The 23,549-nt window shown below is 38.2% G+C and overlaps 1 protein-coding gene across 1 annotated transcript in view; it reads left to right on the top strand.

Annotated features, from left to right (window-relative positions):
• LOC109913378 (protein TANC1) overlaps window positions 1-23,549 on the top strand; it is a 150,709-nt gene that overhangs the window by 78,763 nt on the left and 48,397 nt on the right. The window lies entirely within an intron of this gene.

The raw sequence follows: 23,549 nt of genomic DNA on the forward strand, positions 1-23,549 counted from the left end.
CCTAAATTCTGTCTCCCTCCTTTCTTAAAAAGGGGTGTTACATCAGACATTTTCCAGTCCTCTGGGACTCTCACTTACTCCAGCAATACCTGAAAAGATCACCAACACCTCCAGAATCTCCTCAGCTATCTCCTTCAGAACACTGGGGTACAGTCCATCCAGTGCAGGTGATTTACCCACCGTACAGATTCCCCAGCAGCTTCACTTTAGTGATAGGCACTACACTCATCTCTGGCCCCTGGCTTCTATTATTAAATATTTTGCTTCAGTATTTACTGTGGAGAAAGACATGAAAGCTAGAGAACTTGGGGAAATAAATAGTGATATCTTCAAAGGAGTCCACATTACTGAAGAGGCGACGCTGGAGGTTGTAAAATGCATAAAGGTAGATAAATTCCCGGAACCTGATCAAGTGTATCCCAGAATATTGTGGGAAGCTGGGAAAAACTTGCAGGGTCCCCAGCAGATATATTCGTATCATCAATAGCCATGGGTGAGGTGCCGGAAGACTGGAGGATGGCTAATGTTGGTGCTTTTTTTTTGAAAAGGAAAAGCCATAAAGGAACTACAGACCAGTGAGCCTGACATCAGTGGTGGTTATGCTGTTAAGTAGAGAGAATTCCGACAGACAGGATATACATGCATTTGAAACTAAGGGATTTGGAAATCTTTAAAAGGTCAACAGAAAGCCACGAGAAAAGCTATGAAGTAAAATGGATTATAAGAGTAAACTAGCTTGGATTATAAAAACAGATAGCAAATGTTTCTGCAAATATATGAAAAGAAAGAGAGTGGCTCAGGTAAACACTGATCATTTAGGAGGATGAGAAAGGGGATTTAATGATGGTAAATGGCCCAAGTGTTGTACAAGTATTTTGTGTTGGCCTTGACAGTGGAAGACACAAATGACACGCCAATAATCAATGACAAGATGGCTAATGGTAGGTGAGGACTTAGAAACAACCATTATCACTAAACAGGTAGTGTTGGGCAAGCTAATGGGACTAAAGGTAGACAAGTCTCTTGGCCCTGATGGAACACATCCTAAGATGCTAAGAAAGATGGCAGGGGAAATAGCAAATGCACTCATGATAATTTACCAAAATTCGCTGGACTCTGGGGCAGTTCCAGCAGATTGGAAAACAGCAATTGAGACACCACTGTTTAAATAAGGAGGTAGACGAAATGGGGAGATTATGCTGCAGCTGTATAGGGTGCAGGTGAAGCCACATTTGCAGTACTGTGTACAGTTTTTGGTCTCCTTAGTTGAGAAAGGATATACTGGAGGGGCTGCAGAGGAGGTTCACTAGGTTGATTCCAGACTTAAGAGGGTTGTCTTATGAGGAGAGATAGGGTAGACTGGGACTATACTTATTGGAATTTAGAAGAATGGCTGGGGGGGGGGGGGGGGGGGGGAGAGGGGGGGTGGGGGATCTTATAGAAACATAAATTATGAAGGGAATAGATAAGATAGAAGCAGGGAGGTGGTTTCCACTGGCAAGTGAAATTGGAACTAGTGGATGTAACCTCACACTAAGAGGAAGCAGATTTAGGACTGAATTGAGGAGGAACGTCTCCACCCAAAGAGGTGTGAATCTGTGGAATTCTCTGTTGAATGAAGCAGTTGAGACTACCGCCTTAAATGTTTTTAAGGCAAAGATAAATTGATTTTTGAACAGTAAAGGAATTGAGAATTATGGTGAATGGGCAGGTAAGTGGAGGCCACAAAAAGATCAGCCATAATCTTATTCAATGGTGGAGCAGGCTCAATAGGTCAGATGCCCTCTTCCTGCTACTTATGTTCTTATGAAAGGCAAAGACTGATTAGGGATAGTCAGCATGGCTTTGTGCGTGGAAAATTGTGTCTCACAAGCTTGAATGAGTTTTTTTGAAGAGATAACCAAGAAAATAGATGAAGGCAGAGTCATAGATGTTGTCTATATGGACTTTAGCAAAAGCCTTCGACAGGTTCTGTATGGTAAGGCTGGATTACATTGGGATCCAGGGAGAGCTCGCCCTGCTATAGCAAGGATGTTATTAAGCTGTGAAGTGTGCAAAAAAAAAAAAAATTAATAAAGTATGTTACTGACACTGGAGGGTTTGAGGTATAAGGAGAGGCTGGATAGGCTGGGAATTTTTTCCCTGGTGTGTAGGAGGCTGAGGAGTGACCTTACAGAGGTTTACAAAATCAGGAGAAGCATAGATATGGTGAATAGCCAAGATCTTTTCCTGAGGGTAGGGAGTCCAAAACTAAAGGACATAGGTTTAAAGGTGAGAGGAGAAAGATTTAGATACCTTTTTTAACTGGCAACTTTTTCCACACAAAGGGTGGTGCATATACGGAACGAGCTGCCAGAGGAAATAGTAGAGACAACTACAGTTACAACATTTAAAACACATTGGGCAGGTACAGGGATAGGAAAGGTTTACAGGGAGATGGCCCAAATGCAGGCAATTGCAAATAGTTCAATTTAGGAAACCTGGTCTGCATGGATAAGTTGGGCCGAAGGGTCTGTGTCTGTGCTGTATGACTCTATAACTCTAATCACAAACTACTATATATATGTACGCATGGACTCAAATATACATACGTTATATAGCATATAGGTGAGCACATACAAGCATTAGGTTATTGAGACATATATGTCTGAACAATTGTATACATGAAACACAAACAGCAGATATCTCAGAGTGAAACAGGTTATTCAATTTATCCAGCCCACTTTGTTCATCAGTAGTCCTAATCCTATCTCCTCAACTTGATGTCATTCCCCTCCCTTTTCAGTCCTCTATTGTTAAATATTGACAGTTTCTTTATTTCAATCTCTCAAAATGCATTCCACAGTCCTTATAATCCTCAGGTTTAAAAAAAATGCTTTTGCCTACTATTCTAAATCTCATAGTTAATCTGATATCCTTATTCTATACTCATCAACCATCAGAATCAATCTGTTTCAATCTTGCAGCTACAGTGTTTTCAAAACACTGAATCAGAAACAGTTAAATCTCCTAATACTTTTTCTTGTGGCTCAGAGTGCATTTTTAAAAAATTATACCAATTGAATTGCTTTGGAGAATTTTTCCACATTAAAAGATACCCACACGAATGAAGAGTGTGTCCTGAATGCAGCAGAGAACGTTCTACCATTAAAAATGGCTGCCATAATCCATAGGTGCATGCACGTATGTATTTGCAGAGTAGATGAAACAAGGAACAGAAACAGTAGATTGACATTATGATCCTTCTACATGGCATTTTCCGAAACCACTTCTATATTTTTTCTAAGATTAAACTTGAAAGTGCAGGGCACAAATTATCTATCAGCACAATGCAAATAAAATCTATTAACTAGTTATTGCAAAATGTTAAAATATATACGAGAGAAAATGAGCTCATTTAGCAGGGGGAATCTGTTGATATAATTAAATTTATTAAGCATTAGTAAAATGGCATTTTGGAAAAACTATAATAGTGTTTAATTTAATTTTGTACACTGCTTGCTTAACAATGGCTGAAAATTAATCTAACAATTAGATTGAATGCATTAATAAAATAACGATTTTGATACATATTTCACAGGCCTTGATATTGTATTCCAAGAACAAATTTACTAGCAACATTAACTTATATACCTTCATTTTCACAAATGCAACAGTGGTTGTCAGGGTGATGATCAGTGGTTGACAGGCATGTGAACCCTGGGCATATGTAATTTTGCACATGGTGGTTCACCTCACAGTGTGTTAACTTTATTATAATTATTTATAATTTGATCAAACAATGCATCAGTTCTTTAGGTATACAAGAATACTGCTTACAGAAAATATTCTTCACTCACTTCTCCATTTATTCACTACTTGCTCTTTACAATGAGTCACACCTAAACTCTCACGCAACAATAATATTACTATAATTACCTTGATCAACCTGAAAATTTGCTCTTCATTTTCACTCGGGCAATTAGAAAAATTCCACACAACACAAACATATTTTCTGCATGAAAGTTGTCCAAAGTCCCAGAGGACCACAGTCTGAGGCAGCTCAGATTCCGAAGGCATCTTGATCAAATGAGTCAATGGGTTGAAAAGTGGCAGATTGAGTTCAATCTGGATAAATGCAAGGTACTATACTTTGGTACAACAAACAAGGATGGGGCTTATACAATGAATGGTAGGACCTTGGGTCGTGTTGTAGAACAGCGACATAGGGGTGTCGGTACATAATTCTTTGAAGCTTGCATCACATATAACAGGATGGTTAAAATAGCATTTGGCACACCTGCCTTCATTGCTCAGCACTTTTGAGTATAGGAGTTGGAAAGTCATGTTGAGGTTGTACAGTGCGTTGGCAAGGCTCTTCTGTGTCTAGTTCTGGTCAGTCATAATAAGTAGGATATTATTAAGCTGGAGAGGGTTCAGAAGAGATTTACCAGGATGTTGCCACGTATGGAAGGTCTGAGTTATAAAGAAAGCCTTCGACTCTTTTTCACTGGAGCGTAGGAGGTTGAAAGGTGAGCTGAAAGAAGTTTATAAAATAATGAGAGGTATAGATAGTTAATGGTAGTCGTCTTTTCCCAAGATGGGAAGTTACAAGACTACAGCGCACATTTTTAACGTGAGAGGAGACAGATTGAAATTTAGAAACGACATGAGGGGCAATTTTTTTAGGGTGATTCACATGTAAAATGAACTTCCTGAGGAAATGGTGGATGCGGGTACAATTACAACATTTAAAAGACATGGACAGGAAAGGTTTGGAGAGATATAGGCCAGGAGCAGGCAGGTGGGACTGGTTTAGTTTGGGATTATGCTCAGACATGGACTGGTTGGACTGAAGGGTCTGTTTCTGTGCTGTATGACTATTAGAGAGAAAATTGGTGGCAAGTTTACCCTCAGGCAAAAGGGGAGGGATGAGGTTGAAAGGGGAGGCTTTCATGTATAAAATATATACACATCAAGGTCAACACATGATAGAAGTAAGTGTCTTCTAAGCTCCTATAACATTTTCAGTACTATTTCTGGTTATTGGAACTTTTCTGAGTTCCTTCCTCCCTTGCATTTCCTGATTTATCAAAGCTCCTGGGATATTACCTATATCTTCTACGATGAAGATGGATGCAAAATACCTGTTCATCCATCATTTCTATATTTTCCATTCTCCAGTCTAACTTTCTACAGTTAGGTCCATTGCTCACTTTATTAACATTCTGCTACTTTCATTATTTAAACATAGTCTTACGATCTGTTTTTATATTTCTAACTAGCTTTTACTTGTACTCTACTATTCCCCTTTCTTTGGTTACTCTTTAGTTAGTTTTACATTCTCCCCAAACTTCTGACTTGCAACTTGTCTGCAGAATTACATGCTTTTGCTTTTTGTTTGAACTCCCTTTAACATTTTTAGTTAAGTATAGAGGATGAGTCCATCCCTTGGACATTTTCTTACTCATTGAAATGTACCTATTTTGGAAAAATAAAAACCGAAAGAACTGCGGATGCTATAAATCAGGAACAAAAACAAAGTTGCTGGAAAAGCTTTGGCAGCATCTGTGAAAGAAAAAATACAGGGTTAACGTTTTGGGTCCAGTGACCCTTCCTATTCTGCATATTCTGAAATATCTCTTTAAATATTTGGCACTGTATCTCTATTGACCTGTTAATTTAATTTGTCAATTCACTTTAACAAGTCTGTTTTCATGGCCTCACAATTGCCCCAACTAATTTTTTTTAAAAATGTCTCAGATCTACTTCTCTCTCCCTCAAACGGAGCATAAAATTCAATCATATTATGGTTGCTTCTACCTAGGGCACTTCATTCTGAGTTAATTCATTAATTTTATCTCATTTCACAATACCAGGTCTAGTAATATCTTGATCTCTGTCAGCTCCAGAATGCGATGTTCTAAGAAAGTATCCTATAAACAGTCTTATGAACTCATCAAGACTATCATCGCCTACCATGATTATTGCCATGCTTTTCTGACAAACTTTCATTATTTGTTCCATTATCCTGAGTTCCGGAGTGGCAGCTGCATCTTCAGAAGCAGCTTGGCTACAGAGTGGGCTAGCCTGTGAAGCCTGGAGCGGTACTCTTACTTCTATGTGGAGTGGGCCCTTGGCAATGGCATAGCGTGAGCTGGTGTAACTTGGAGCAGGAACTCTTGTAATGGCGTAGCATGGGCTGGTGTAGCCCAAAGCAGGACTCTGACTGCAGTATGGCATGGGTTGATGTAGCCCAGAGTGGGACTGTAGCAGTGGAGAAGGAAAAGTTGGACTCTCTAAGTTGAGGTGAATGGCACCTATGCATGGTGACAGTACACACTTTTCACTGTATTTTATACTGAATACACGTGCCAATAAATGATTTTATTCAATTCACACTCCCAAAATCCACAGTATTTTGCTTTTGTAAAATATTATTGGCATACTTCAATGGACCCAGAGTTTCAAATCCCCTGACATGACTGAAGTCTTAAATTGTTGTTAACATTTGATTTTCTTTGGTGAACAAAAGCTACATACATCTGTTTGACACAGTGTCTTGCTTCAAGCAACAAAATATATTTTATTTTCCATAAAACAGCTGGAAATCTGGGATGAGGCAGAAAGGTTTTCTGTAGAAGAACAACTTATATATACTTCCATTAACATTACAAAATTGCTTGAAAGCAGCATTTAAAGCAAAACTTGAGGCTTGAAACACAAAAGGCATTAGATCAGATGACCAGGTATTGGGTCCAAGAAGTAGATTTTGAGGAATGCTTTAATGGATGAAACAGAGGCTGAGAGATTTAGAAACAGAATTTCCAGAAATAGGGCATAGGCAGCCTAAAACGTGGTCACAAACTGGGAATGCACAAGAAACCAAAATTAAATGAATGCACATCAGAAAGCAGTAGGACTAAAGGGAATTTCAGAAACAAAGAAGGAAGAAGGGATTTGACAACAAGGATAGATAGTGAGAATGTTGATAAGTGAACAAAGGGGTAATGGGTGAATGACAATTTGTGAAATAAGGATACAAGTAGCAGGCTGACTTCAAGTCTGTTGAAGGTAGGATTTGGGAAGTCTGGTGATAATAAAGGCATGGATGAGTATTTGGTACATCAACTTGGGCTGGGTTGGATTTGACAATTTAACAGAAGTGGAGGAGCTCAGATATATGGTGACGGGATGGAACCGTGCATCATCGGTATACCCGAAAATTAGCAATGATCTTTGGATGATGTTGTGAAGTGCTATCTCAGAAGCCACAATACTCTCTCAATATTGCACAGAAGTGTCAGCCTAGAGTTTTTTGGTCAAGTATGTTTAACAGACTAACACCCATTCGATGGACTAAGTAACAGAAGATTTAGCTTTACAAGAGTTTTATTGCAAATCCAATTAATCTCTTCTAACCCAACCTTTTTTGAAAGAGCAAGCTGATAGAGATATTGATTGAAACCTTTGGAGCAGGCTGGACTTACAACTGAACCTCCTGCTTCAGAGGTAGGGACACTATTGTGGCACGACCAAAGAGCCCTAAAGAACCTACCTCTTAAAGCACAAAGTCCAATGATAATCACCAGCTTTCAATCAACTCTGGAATTGTTCCGCTTGACACTTAAATTGACCTGAATTTCTAACACACAGTCCCAAGGGCAATTGCAAAGAAAAGTATTCTAACTCAGATAGGTATACTTATAACTGACCCAGAGCCAAAGACATGTATATTGGTCAAAGGAAGCCTCCATTCAAAAAATAATTAATTATGCTTTCCTTCATTATGTGAAATACATTTCAACCTTAAAATATTTTTTTTAAAAGTTCTAATTTTTGCTGTATGGCAATGAATTAATTTTCATTAATCCAGAGTCAGGAAGAAAGGCAAATTTGCTTGAAATAAATGGACAAAAGAGATCCAAGCATATCTTCCATTATAAATCAAACACATAAGAGTTGCTTAAAATTCAAATGCACAAACCTTGGGTCACAAAGAAAGTCCAGATTTTCACCATCAGCTCTCCAAACAAGCCACTCCCTGAAGGATGGATGGCAAAACATTCGAGTCTTATCCCTTCGTCTGATCAGGAAACATGAAAGGCTCTCCATTATCTGCAGGAAGTCCTCCCACGCCAAGTCACCCTTCACAAAGCCAGCATTTATTGCTTGGAAAATCTGCTCATCTGTCAGTGGATGAAGGGATGCCAAGGCCACATTCAACACAGGAAGGGCTTTTGCAAATGAAGTATGTGTTCGAAACTTCATGTTACATTGCAGCAGATACAATTCAGACAGGGACACTGGAACTACCTTGTAACTTGCACTCTTAATAACCAAATGACCCTTTTCAAACAAATCCAGGGTCAACTTCAAATACAGGTAAGATCCTTGGCTACGCATGACAAGATGATTGCTGACTTTGCTTACTGTGATAGTGTCAGTTTTTCCACTCAAAGAGATATTACTCAGTATTCCTTGACTACTGTTAATTCTGTGATGGATGTATGCATTCAGATCCCTGTTAATATCTTCATTCTCTGGAAAACCGTCCAGAGAAATTTTGAGGAATGGAAGTAGACTCGTGATCTCCTGTAAGAAATAATGTTTTTAATACTGAAGCAAAAAGAAATCAGAACAAAAGCTGTAAATATTGAAAGTCCAAGTTCATATTTTCAATATTATAGGAGCACTTCTACATATAATTTCATTCTGTTTCCATTACATTCTTAAATTAAGTCATTATATTTCAGTATTCAGATAAAAATTCAGCTATAAAGTTAAATTTATATATGATGTTTGAAGACAATTCTTTTGTTTTCAAAATTTGAGATTTTTTTAATGCTTTAAATATCAAAGCCTTACATTCAAAATTTCAGCTTCTCAAAACTCTACAGGATAATTTGTAGCCTTGGGTGACTTTGGATAGATTCCCAACCCCAGCTGGTAGTGTCAATTTGAGAATTTGAGACACTGAACTGCACTAAAATGCCTTTTCTGTTCTATTAATTATCTAAATTTTAAATTGCATGGGGTTGATGGATTCTTTTCTAAAATATATTTATATTTACATTACATCTTCCAAATTCTCAAATCACATCTTTGAAAAGCGTTGTCGCAATTGTTAAATTGTCTAAACATGGCAGTCAAATTGCTACCATCTGGTCCTGTAACAACAAGACAAATAGCTAGTTTTCATTTTATGTTTTTAAGTTTTCAGGACATCAGGAGAATGTCCCCTGCTTCTCTTTTCAATAATGACATTGTACTTTTTGTGCCCATCTGAAGAGATGTAACATCTGGAACCAAGGCACAATATCTTCTTCAAATAATGTAACTCCGACAATGCTGCACTGAGGTGCTCAGGTCCTCAGTGCATACATTTAAACTCACTAACTTAAATTTGAATTTTTATGACAGTGTTCATTATATAATGCTACATATGGTCAACATGGAACAATCTAAATTTTCACTGACATGGGACACAGCAAATGCTGGAACAGTACTTTAAGCAGGCATTTGATAAACCTCTTTGCAAACTCTTCCTGAAGTTACTACGATGTTACTACTGCTAAGGCTTTCTTGGGTCTGCTCTGACAAATAGATCAGTGGTCTGCAGCCAAATTGAAATGCAAAGTAGACCTGGTATTATAAAATGAGCTAGTGCGTGCCTTAAAAAGAGTAAGTCCCATAACAGTTCATAGTTTCTCAGCCAGTCAAAGCAGTTATGGCAAACAACACAACTAGAAGCCATTTCCAGCTGAATTTTAATCCTCTCAGAAACATTTGCTGATTCGCGTTATAATAAAAATCAATAAGATTTATGTCTGCCAACATGGGTGCAAAGGTGAAGGAAGGAGCTTATTGGCATTTGATTGGACTTTAGTTCTATGTGGTGGGTTTCCCTTTCCCTTGAAACTTATCTCCTCTAGATGCATTGCTAAGAGAAAATCTGTGACAGCCACTCCTAAATGACAGCAACAAGTAGAAGAAACCTAGAGTTCTCCCAACCTGATTGGTAATACAAAGCATCTTTGATGCATTAACCTAAATTGTAGCTGCACCGGTGGCTATTTCAGCCAAAACTTCCATCTTTAGCTGTTGATTACACAAAACAAACCTGCTTTTATAAGCAGGTACCAAATGAAAAATCATAGTGCACCCTAGCAGTGAAGCAGTTTCACTTTGTTCACGAAAGGATAACTGTAATGTTGGCTATTCTGATATGCACAAGGTATACAGAAAATTACAATGCAAATTGTAGCTTCTTGATGCTCAATGCAAATTCATTTCTTGACCATGAGCTTAAACCCACTTTGTCCCAGATTCACTCCCCAGCTTGATAAAGAAACACACATGAACAGTGCAAAGTTCTTCAGGAGATTCCTTGATGATCAATGTAATGATGATCCAATTCCAGAGTGAAGGCATAATCCACCATAAGTTATTGCACTAATATACTAAATTTAAATCGAGAAAATCTCAAAAAACTCTGAACAACAGAATCACATATGTAATTGGAAAGAAACTGGGTGACGGTCATTAGAGATGATTCAGATATTCCCATTTACTCCTCTTATAGGAGCACATTTTCTTTCTTAATTTACCCAATTACAATCTCATTTACCTTGCAATATCTCAGTTAATCGCTGCAAACATCCAGAGGTTTTCTGCCTACTTAAAAACAAACAAACAATCACATCTCTGATAATCCTACTTCTGACAGAGGATAATTAATCTAGAATTTTGATTCTGTTTCTCTCCACAGATGCTGTCAGGATCTGCTGCCGAATATTCCCTGCACTTTCTATTTTCATTGCAGATTTACAAAACCCACAGTATTTTACTCTTGTAGTAATCTATTGCAGATCACTGTCACGATGTTGTAAATAAGCACAACAATACTGTCAGATAACTTCTTCATACTTGTAATCTAGAACCTAGGTACAGAACAGGAGAAGGAAGTTCTAAAATAGGTATTCACGTTGTGGGAAGTTTATTTAATTTTCGTTTGCAATTTGTAATTTGTATTGTACACAATAAGTTTGTCAATTTAACAGGTAGTAGAATTTGTCCCCAACACTTGTACAAACCTCTACAGAATTCTGTAGCCTACTGAAAACATTTTTAAATCAGGAGAATTATAGCACTTAATATCCTGTTCTGCTACAACAGTGGCACACCTCTGAGATCTCAAAATCTAACACGTGTAAACAAGCATCATTGAAGATTTAAAGTAGTTTCTATTACACTGAAAATTAATTTATAGGTTAGAAACTGTTACTTGTGCCAACCTAATCCAGCAAACGTATGAGGATGAACTAGACAGTTTAAAACCTTGGTACCATATTCGAGAATGAACATTCGCACTTCATCATCATGACGGTCTAGTTTCAATTCCATGTCACTGACAGACTCTGCCCATCTACCATCTTCTAACCTACGTAAAGTTGAGGTTATCCATTATACAAACTCTTCTGCCTTTTTCATAACTGGTACCACATCGCATTCATCCATCACCCATCCGTGCTGATTATATTGGCTCCTGGTGTAGCAACAACTCAAATTTTAAGTTTTCAAATTGTTTCAGATTTATGTAGCTTCTCCTCCATCTCTGCAGCCTTCTCCAGCTTTACAAGTTTTCACAATCTGTGCTCATCCAATTCCAGCATCTTAAGCATCCTCAATTCTAATTACACTACCACCAGTGGTTTTGACTTCAGTTGCTTAGACCAAGCTTGGAATTCTTTCCTAATCCCTTCTGCCTCTCTATCGGACTGTCTTCCTTTAAGATCCTACTTGAAATCAACTTCTTTGACCATTCTTTAGACTTCTGGCCCAACATTGCCTCCTGCACATCAGGTATCAAACTTAGAGTAATAAAGTTCTTATAAAGCACCTCAAGGTGGTTTGCTTTGAAAGAGCTATTTAAATGCAAGCTGTTGTTTTTATTCTATTGCTAAGGCTGTAAAAATTAGTAAAATATTATCAATCTGTTTTCTTTAATGCTTTTTCATGTCACCCAAGTACAAGTTAGAAATTTGCAAACAATACTAGAAAAAGAGGTACATGTCTCAAATTCTTCAATATACTCTAGTGAATCTCCTAGTAAGGCATATAGTAAGTCATACACGTTATGGCAAGAGCACTGAGAACATACATTGCACAATTTAGGAGTCATTTGTTAACACCTTGTATTAGACTTGCATCCGTTGTGTTAAAGTTCATGATATATTATTGTTTGAGCACTTGGGTTCTGAAGTGGTAGAACAATATATAGCTTTAAACTGAAATAATGTTTGTATTTTTTTGCGTTAAGAAGGGTTCTTAGTGTCATTTCTGATCTGTTTTGAGAGGGGCAATTGGGTGTTGAAAATTTACCTTGTTCATAAGCTTTAAACCCCTGAAGTGAGCAGTTCAATGTTTAGGGGAAAAAAAGGTGGAAGGAAGAGAAAAAAAAAAAAAAAAAAAAAAAAAACTTGTGGTCTAGCAATAAAAGTCCAAGAAACATAGAAATTCACAACAATCTGAAAGAATATGTGAAAGAATAAAGCTTTGGAAACAGGAGGTCATTGAAGACATGAGTTAAAGTAATAAGAAAGTGGAGTTAGCAGCTTGTTTAAGCTTCTCAGGAAGAAATATTGCCCTTACATTAAAAAAAAGCACGAAATGAATGCAGAGTTTTGAAAACAGGAAACTATTTACAGCCAAGTCAGCTAAACAAGGAGCTTCAGCATGGAGACTGGAGAAACCTTTCACTCAGATAGGAGTGTCGGTAAGGATGCTGTGGGGATAAAATAGTTGAATTTTTCTTTCTGATATTTGTAATAAGACCATTATGAACAATTTTTGCGTAGTGACATTAGTTAGCATTTTTCCTCTGTGTGTAATAAAATCATATGTTCTTTTGTTAAAAGTACAACGGCAGCTTCTTGTAAACAGGTTTAGTGACCAACATTTCCTCTAAGCTGTGCACATAGCTGTTCCATCGAACATGGCGACTGGCATCGACACACCGATTGTAGCATTGAATTCCAATTCCGGAAGTCACTGCTGCACACAGACCAAAGGCCTGCAGAGCCGCAAAGAAAATTAGAGGTAACACTGTCAATCACTGACCTCCAAGGTACATGAAAAGCAAAATAAAATTTATAGGCTATTAAGCCAGGTTTCTGGGATCTAATTTGTTTGATATCACATCAACCACGATCATAATGCTGTTGTCTCAAGATTAGAAAATGTAATTGCTAAAAGTAAACACAACCAAAGTAGTTTAATTAATAGTTCATCATGAAGGTTTTTTTAAAATAAAATGTGCATCATTCTGAAGTCAAGTATTTTGTGCATATTCTGATACAATTGTGGGTACTTGCATATCAGGTATGAGGAAAACTGTTAATGCAACCAGTCATACTGTAATTATATCTTTTAACCTGTGGTGATTCTGGAGTTACTTCAGAGTGGGGAACGGTGGGGCAAGTTAAAATTACAACATGCCAATTTTACAGATATTTTATCATCAATATGTACATCCGAAGCCAAGCCTGTGAAGTACATGCTGAAAATTTACTCCAGTTACACAATTAGGATTAAAATTTAAAACTAATTTTTTTCCAGTAAAGTTTATGGCTGGGTTCTGATGAAGGCTCACTGGACCTGAAATGTTGACTCTACTTCCTCTCTACAGATGGTACCAAACTTGCTGAGTTTCTCCAGCAACTGTTTTTGTCTCAGATTTTGACCATCCACAGTTCTTTGTTTTGTTTTAGTTAAGGTTACCTCATTTAGTTTAATTAAAAGGCTGCTTAACCTGCATACTTGACTGATTTTCTCTACTCGGATCCTCCTGAGAGAACAGTTTGTTGCGTTGGTCATTGTTGTACATTTCATTCTTCAGAATAATGCAATACAATCATATACAAAAACACTAATCCTTAAGTAATGAGAAAATATTTTAGTTTTCAGCAGCTGAACTTGGTATGGCACTTCACCAGCTTCTACATGACGATATCATCCCATGATCTATTAATGAGGGTCAGACTCAAAGATAATTATTCTTGAGCAACACACAATTAATTTGCTGCATATCGATAAATAATAAATACTTTCAAGAAAATGTTTAAAAGTACAATTAAGTAAGGACCACCAGCCAAATTAATGCAATAAACGTTCAACCATGGTCTGGTGTCCAGTTACCTGGTCTTCAGCCAATAAATTAATTTTCCATGCCAAAAGGAGCCACAGACCTGTTTCCTCTTCATTGTTGTCTCCAGTTAGATTATAAGAGTTGTTTATGGCTTAAAATGGCAATCATAATTCTAAATTCTATAATAACTTTATCTGTATAATATTTACAGTAAATTGAAGCTGACCGTTGAACCTAATGTGTTATTGCAATGTATCTCTGGATATCTGACATTTGTTTTTACCTGTAAAAACGTAAATAGAGGTTTTTACCTGCAGATTGGTTCGAACTGTAACAACCAACTTTAGCCAAGATGGAAACATGGAAATTATTTTAGCGATAAAGGATGCAATTGTATCACCGTAATCAGGTTTATGGAATTCAGCCTCATTTAAACCGTCTACTAAAATAATATAATCATCTGCAGGGATCTTCTTTCCTGCAGAGAAAGTTAAAATTAATTAATTTTTTCTATTGCATAGAATCTACATTACTACACATTCCAAACACCCAGTCCCACCGAGTTATCCAGATTCTGTTGATTACCTGAAAAAAAATCAAATCATATAATAAATGCAGCTCTGGAAGCAGTTGTTTGGCCTGCTGACTCTTCTCAAAAAATAACTTAGCTTGTCTTTTCCCACTCCTCTCTCTGTACCCCTGCTAATTATTTCCTTTTAGGTACTTACCTAATTCCTCTTTGAAGGACCAATGTTTGAAAATGTCTCTACTACTTCTTCACGCCCTGTATTGCATACTCTAGCTACCTGTTACATAATACAAGATTTTCCTCGTGTTGCATTCCCCTTTTTGCCAACCACCAAACCTGCATATCCTCGATCCTTCGTCAATTGAAAAAAATTTTCCCTTCTTTAGGCCCTTTGTGATTTTGCATGCCTCCATTAAATCTCTTTTCAATCTTCTCTTCTCCAAAGAGAGTAATCCCAGATTCTCCAATCTCTCCATGTAAGTGAAGTCTTTCAAACACAGAACACTCAGAAGCTTTGCAGCATGCTTTCTAAAAAGCCTTCACAACCTTCTGAAAATGTGATACCATAGCTGCATACAACTTTCCATTTCAAATCAAACCAATGTTTTACACCAATTTCCCTTACATTGGTAGTCAACGCTTTCATTTATAAAACTCGGAATGTCACATCCTGGTTCAATTATTTTCTTAACCTGTCTTTAACTTCAAAGATTTGTGCATATCCTTAAGTCACTACACTCCCCTTAGAATTGTGCTCTCAAGTTTATAATGCATCACCTCATTCTACTCTTCACTCTTCTCTGCATTAAATTGCATCCGCCACATGTCTGCTCTTTCCACCAGCCTATGTTTTGTTGATGTCTATCACATTTTACAATATTTCCAAGTTCTATGACATCCTCACAGTCTGCAATAGTGTCTTATCCAACCAAGTCTTAGTAAACAATCTAGAGTAAGAAAAACATTAGGTATATGAACACCCCTGAAAAATATCTTCCTTCAATCTGTAAACAACCACTCCCCATTACTCAGAGATAGTAAGAATTGCTGATGCTGGAGTCAGAGATAACACAGTGCGCAACTGGAGTAACACAGCAGGCCAAGCAACATCAGATGCTCTTGACCTGTTGTGTTCCTCCAGCTCCACGCTCACCACTATTTACTGATTCAGTCATTTAGCAACCTTGCACCTCCTTGCTATCACTTTTGTTTTTACTCTGTGGGCTTCACTTTACCTACATGACGATTTATCCAATACTGTTTAGATCATTAGTGTGGTGTTTTTAACCCATGAGACTGCCATTAACTACTCTTTTATTACTATGGTAATCAATTCATTTCAGATGTCAGAGAGGTGGTCAGAAAATATACACTATAATACAATGTTCCCACACTGATATTAATAAAAGCCTTAAAGCAAAGCGTTGTCAACACGTGCCTCAAGCATTGCCAGTCTATGTCCCTCACAAATCAGCAGATACGCTTTTGTACCTTAAATTTTATCTATCCCAATTTAGTCAGGCATTTCAACATTTTAATTCTGGAAAGAAGATGCAGCTTTAAGCATACAGAATTTAACAAAGATGCTCTATGAGTATCGTTGTCCTTTCTTTAGAAACTCCAACTGGTATTCGCCAAGGAGAGGGACATAGATAATGGTCAAATTAGGGAAGGGTATGTTGATATTCTAGGGCATGTCAATATTAAGAAGGTGCTGGTTTTGTATGTCTTGAGAATCATTACGTTAGGCAAGTCCCCAGGGCCTGATGGAATCTATCCCAGAATTCTAAAGGGGGCAAGGGAAGAGACTGCTGGGGCCTTGGCAGAGATCTTTATATCCTCTATAGCCACACTGACGATAAATGATAAACTGTCCTGGACTTCCCACTTAAATGCGACAGTCAAGGTGGCACATTTTTTAAGCAGGTCCAAAAAAATCCCTCACCAGCTTCTATAGATGCACCATTGAAAGCATACTGTCCAGGTGCATAACGGCCTGATTGAGCAACTTCTCTGCCCAGGACCGTAAGAAACTACGGAAGGTAGTGTGCACAGCCCAGACCATTATGGAAGCCAACCATCCATCCATGGACTCTATTTGTATGGCTCACTGCCACGAAAAGGTGGCCAACATCACTGAAGACCCATTGCACCCTGGTAATGACCTACTGTAAGCTCTTGCGTCAGGTAGAAGTAGCAGAACACGCGCACAAGCAGATTCAGGAACAGCTTCTTTCTGACTGCTATCAGACTTTTGAATGGACTCTAGTCTCAAATAACGTAATCTGTATGCCTCCAAATCTTTTTGATCTGATCCTTTGCTTCCTGTGATCTGCAGCGCTCAAACAAAACTTTTTGCTGTATTTCAGTATATGTAACAATAAATCAATCTAGAGGGCAGCGATCACAACATACTAGAATTTCAAATACAGTTTGAGGAACAACAAATTGGATCTCAAACCAGTGTCCTCAACTTAAACAAGGGCAATTACAGAATGAGAAAAAGTTGTCCAGAGCGAGCTAGGAAAATAGACCAAGTGGAATGTCAGTGGCACACTTTTAAACAGCTATTTTGATTCAGCCACTTTCAAATACTGTGTTCAATTCTGGTAGCCCTTCTATTGGGAAGATGCTGGGATTAGAGGGTTTGAATATGCGACAGGCTGAATATGCTGAGGCTACCTTTTTTCCATGATCATCAGAGGCCAAGAGGTGGCCTTATTGAGGTTTATAAAATCATGAGGGGCATAGATAGGGTGAATAGCCACGGTCTTTTTCCTAAGGTAAGGGAGTCTAAAATCAACGGGCACAAGTGAGGGGGAAAAATTTAAAAAGGACCTGACGGGCAACTTTATCCAGGGTTGTGCATGTAGGGAACAGGCTACATGAGGAAAGGAGGAAGCGGGTACAGTTACAACATTTAAAAAAGGTACCTGGCTGGGTGCATGAATAGGAACATTCAGGGGGATATGGGCCAAATGGAATTAAATCAGTTTAGGATATCTGGTCGACATGGACAAGTTGGACCAAAGAGTCTGTTTCCGTGCGGTACAACTGTGTGACTCCAAGTGTGTGATCCTAGGAGGATGCAATTGGGGAACTGACAAAAGGAGAACAAACTGGCAGATAATTTAAATGAATGTTTTGCTTTGGCCTTCATGGAGGAGGACTTTCCAGAGAGAAAGACAAGCAAAGTGCTAAGGGGAGGAAAGACCTTGTAACAGTCCCCATCACAAGGGACAACGTATTTGAGAAACAATGAATCCAAAGGCAGGTAATTCACTAGGACCTGGTGGCCTGCATCCAAGGGCTTTTAAAAAAAAACAGCTGTAGAGATCGCAGTGGAATTGGTTCAAATTTTCCAAAACTCACTGGATTTTAGGAAGGTTCCAGCAGACACGAAAATTGTTAACATGACACACCTTGTTGAAGAAGGGAGGGAGAAAGAATGTAGGAAACTATAGGGCAGTTAGCCTAATATCGGTCATTGGGAAAATGGTAGGAGTCCACTATTAAAGAAAAAGTGGCAGGATATTTAGAATAGTTTAACTGAATTAAACAGATAATTAAACTGAGATGCAATGGAACTTCTCTCAGAGAAGTGAATGTGTGGGACAGCTGTGTCGGCTAGATTATTAAAAGTATTTCAAGAGGAGGTAAATAGATTTTTAAAATATCAAGAGTGACAGCTATGCTGAATTGGCACAAAAGAGGAGTTGAGGCCTGGGCAAATCAGTTCTGATCTTACTGAATGGCAGGGAAGGCTCAAGGGGTTGAATGGCCCACACCTGCTCCTATTTCATATGTTCTCATGCTCTCATGTCTGCTTGCTGTGAATTATTTCAGAAAATTTTGAAGTGTGAAACTTTAATCTTTCCTTTCTTTGCTTTTTTTCTCTCAATCTATCCAATCTTTCTTTTTTTCTCTTTATTTTGTCTATTGTAACTGATTTGACATTAAACTGACCCACTTTACTTCACTGGCTTTCTCAGTCGACCCTGTTTATTTCTCAATTCATTAATTTAGTTTGTTAAGGATACACTGGGTCACAGAGGCCCTGTTTCCCTTGTTATGCACTTGCCAGCTCACCTTTCCAGAAACTTTATTGGCAAAAGAAGCATTTGAAATTTTGAAGTTCCCAAACAAGTCTAAATAAAGGTGTACTCCATAATATTCATGAAAATCTAGCTCTACATGAATACAAATAAACATTTTATGAAGCAGAACCTATGGAACCAGGAGTGTACCAGTTGATCAAAAGGTCCACATAATCAATGTATAAAGACACACTAAGTAATTGAAAAGTAATGCAGGGGCTATATACATTACTGTTATACTTTATTCATAGCATAAATCACAAATAATAATGCAACTTTGCCTTAAATTAAACTTACTGGCAGACAGCCTTCTCACTCACACCCTCAACTGACTACTCAGACATTGCAACAATACAGTAAACTTCTGGTATTTGAGATATAAAATGGCAAATATTTTATTGAGTGTACAGATTCATACGGTGCCGATTAAAACAAAGTTTGCTGTATTTCAGAGCTTAACTTTCAATGTTGGTAATCTGGTTTAAAATATTGCTATTTAGGTAATGCCCAGCAGATAGCTGAAGCAAATCAAATCATTTACAGCTATTACAGCCTTACCTTTTATCAGATTTGCAAGAGGATCCAAAATACCTCTCTTAAATGCAGCCATCGGATCCTGGACACAAGATCGTAGACTGAGGACACTCTGTATGTGTGATTCCTTCAGCAGCAAATCCCTGAATGCAGCTAGCCGAGGTGCGCGACAAAGCAAAGCTGCTACACTGTGGACAAATTCTGGCACAAGGCAAGTGTAAGTGTTATCAGCCTGGCAGTAGTGATAGGCAACAACCTGTTTAAAAGAAAAGAAACAAACAAGTTTTGCTTTTCTGCACTTTTTCTTTACACAACAAAAACTTCCTGTGGTACATCAGGAAAACACATAGGATGCTGGGAATTTGGAATACAAACAAAAATACAGGAGAGGCAGCAGAGACAAATGTCAGCTTGATGACCGTTTCCGTTTCACTCTTCACACGCTGTCTGAGCTGCTGAGATTTTTCCAGCATTTCCTGCTTTCATTTCAGATGTCCAGTCGTATTAGTCACAACAGATTTAATAGGATGCCTGGGTTCCTATATGCTCCTTTACTTTTTAAATCATGACTGTTCTTCAATTTTCACATCATCTCAACTCCTTGCATTTTTTAAAAATTCCATCCCCACTCTAAATTTTTTGTGACAATTTAATTACTTGCTGTTCTGCTCAGCTTTTGTCAGCCAGAAAGCATTATGCTTGGATAAGTTGAGCAAACAAAAGCAGTAGCTGAATTGCCAAATAAATAAGCAAGCAAGGGGTTGTTCAGGAATGATTGCTCTAGCCAGAGGCATACAAAGGACTCACCACATAAATGCAGTGGCTACAACAGCAGGTCAGAGGCTAAGGATACTGCAGCGAGTAACTCACCTCCTGATTCCCCAAAGGCTGTCCATCATCTAAAAGTCAGGAGTGTGACAGAATCCACCCCAATTGTCTGGATGAGTGCAGCCCCAACAACACTCAAGAAGCTCCACATCATCCATGACAAAACAGCCCACTTGATTGGCACTGCATTAACAAGCATCCACTCCTTCCACCGCCGATGCTTAGTAGTAGCAGTGTGTACTATCTACAAGATGCACTGCGGAAATTTACAAAGATCCTCAGACAGCACTTTCCAAACCCACAACCACTTCCATCTGGAAGGATAAGGGCATCAGACATATAGGAACACTGCGACTCCAAGTTCCCCACCAAGCCACTCACCATCCCAACATGCAACTATAACCGCCATTCCTTCACTGACACTGGGTCAAAATCCTGGAATTCCCCCCCTCACAATGGCATTGTGGGTCAACCCACAGCAAGTGTACTGCAGCAGTTCAAGGAGGCAGCTCACCACCACCTTTTCAAGGGCAACTAGGGATGGGGTAATAAATGCTAGCCAGTTAGCGACGCCCACATCCCACAAAATGGATATAAAAACGTGAGCAAGAAGCACTCTTAAATTGGGCAACCTGGAGGCTCAAAGAAGGAATCAGAAAATTAGAAAAGAAAAACAGGAGAGTTAGAAAATGCTTGCAATGAGGAAGTATGAAAGTTGATCTGCCGAGAAGTATTCTCCCTTGGACAACCTCAAATGAGATTAGTAAAACTGCAGAACAAATTATATTATAATGCGATACAATGTCATCGCAAATTGCAGTAAACCTATTCAGTCTGAAAAGTATGCTTCTACCATTCAAAAGGGAGTCAATATCAACTCTGTATCTAAGTTTGTCCAGTTCCCCGAGCTGTAGAACAGACACAGTCTGAATGTAAAAAAGGACAAAAAAAATATACAAACTTTGTGTTTAAAAAGTTACTCACCACTTTATACGGTAACATAAAAACAAAGGACTCTTTTAACGCTACTCCTGTGAAGCACTCAAAATGTTCAGTTTGGCATAAGAAAACAAAACTAATAAATAAATAAATAACTAAAGCATTAAAAACCTTCTACCCTCATGTTTTAAAGCTACATTATCTCAAAAAGGTACCAAATATGCACTGCGAAAATAAACCATAATAAACATATTCTTCTCTGAACATTTCAACCCTGCATTTTAAAACAAAATCCATAGGGAATGCTCTTGGTTATCTTTTGATTTCAAGATGACATATCCAGTTATATTGGAAAACCAAAACAAAGGGATCTAGATAGAAAACAATCAATAATAAATTCAAGGGAAATTTTGTTCCCCAAAAATAGTGGTGAAAATGACAGCTCACTCCTCTGAGGAGTAGATGAAGAAAACAGTATAAAATGTGGCAGAAACTGAGAAAAGACAGATGTAAGTGGTAAGCATGATATGGGTGAAAATTCATTTGAAACCTAAGTATCACCGTGGACCTTCTTGGGTTGAATGGCCTATTCTGTGCTGTAAACAGTTCTGTACAACTGGGAAACAACAACTACCATGAAATGAAACAAATTTTCTCACTTAACCTTATTAAACTATTTTACTCCACTTAGAAGAACATAAACAAAATCTGGAAGAATTACCAAGCTCACTGTAGCCTAGTAGGAGGAATGAAATAGAGAATTGAAGGGAGTTGGTGGAATGAAAACTGTGCCTGTGCCTTAGCAAAATAACATTAGGAAACCTTCAGCACTACTCATTCTTCCATCATTCCAGGTAGTGAGTGATGGGAAAAATTGTGCCAGCTCAAGGGAATTTTATCAACAGGCTTCAGATATGCCTCCCAGTGCAAGGATATGATTGAAATACTCTAAACATCCTATTATGTGCCAAATTTCCAGGTCATCAATATTTTGCCAATGACAAATTAACACTCCACTGGGGCAGGATTGTTGTCCAGCAGCAACTTGGGGAGGAAGTTCTTTTTCTATCATTAAAAGAGGGAACTGCAATGAGTCGTGGGACAAATAATTCATGGGTGCGACAAGGAGCAGTAATTGCAGCAGTGATATAAGAGCGAGAGCGGGAGAGCGTGTGTACGTGTGTACATACTTGCATGCACCTGTGTGACAGTGAGACTCAAATGCATGCTCATGCAATTGGCTGAATTTGACAGATAGAGAGGAAAAAAAAAGTGTTGTAAAGCAAGTGGGTGAGGTGAGCAGCTGGCTTAGAACGATTTTTGTTTTCCTTGTTCACTGCTGTGGAAGACCTCACCTTTTTGAAATCTGCACAACAATTCCTTGAGAGAAAGATTGAAATGTCAAAATTATGACACTTATCCATTAAATTGTGCACTTAATATTGGAAATATGTTTGTAAAACTTTTCACTACACAAGCATGCTGTTCTAACTGCAACCTGAGCATGATATTTTAGCTGACCCGTGACTATGATTTTGCAAATAGATTGTAGCAGCCTGAAAGATAGATTGTTAATTTGGTCAAACAGTAAGGGATGCTGGGTACATTAGTCAAGTAAAACTCTGAAGTCACAAAACCTCGACACCAAACACTGTGCAAACACAGTAGCCAGATGCTAATTACATTAGCATAATATAAAAGGCAACAGTTATCCTGGATGGACATATCTTCCACAACTTATCCACTAAACAAAGAAGGGCCCAGACAGAAAGGCACTGTCCCCTGCTACACAAAGAAACAAACAGTAGCAAGCTATCCAAACGATTGACAATGTATGAAACTATTAAGAGTGTCTCCCCGATTTATCAGGACTATGGAAAGTTCCAAAAAAGGTATAGAAAACAGGGTTCACCTGCAGACCCTTAAGGGGAGGGAGGGCAGGAAGGAGACCAAAAATCTACAAGGGACCTGGGGACTCCTGTAACATTAAGGGCCAGATCAGATTAGAGACAGTATTATTTCATAATATTGGTTTGCATAACTTGTTTTCCCAATAAAGTTGAGACCATTTATATTGATACTGAATTGTGTTTGTATAGTGATTTGACCACATCAGTGTTGCGGGACACCTGGGCAAATTCATTCACAACATTCTGGTTGGAGTTGTCTAACTTGTTTTAAGGAGGTATTAGACAAAACAAATTCAATGCATATCGTTCTTACTGTGCTCCTATAAAATAGTAGCAATATTGGGCGTCACCAAACTGCCCATATCGTGTGACAATCAGGCAGAACGTTGAGCTTAAATAAAGGCATACTTTAGTTTGTCATCTGTTGTAAACTTGAACTCAAGAAATGTACTTATGTGACAATGAAGGATAATAAAACTATTTACGCTAACACTTGGTGCTGCTGTTCCAATAAAAATAACCTCAAATGTTCAAGTTATTATTTCCAATATGGACAATTCAATTACAACGGTCAGCAAAACCTC

This window comes from Rhincodon typus, chromosome 7, assembly GCF_021869965.1.
Source record: "Rhincodon typus isolate 14 chromosome 7, sRhiTyp1.1, whole genome shotgun sequence".
Classification (NCBI taxonomy): domain Eukaryota; kingdom Metazoa; phylum Chordata; class Chondrichthyes; order Orectolobiformes; family Rhincodontidae; genus Rhincodon; species Rhincodon typus.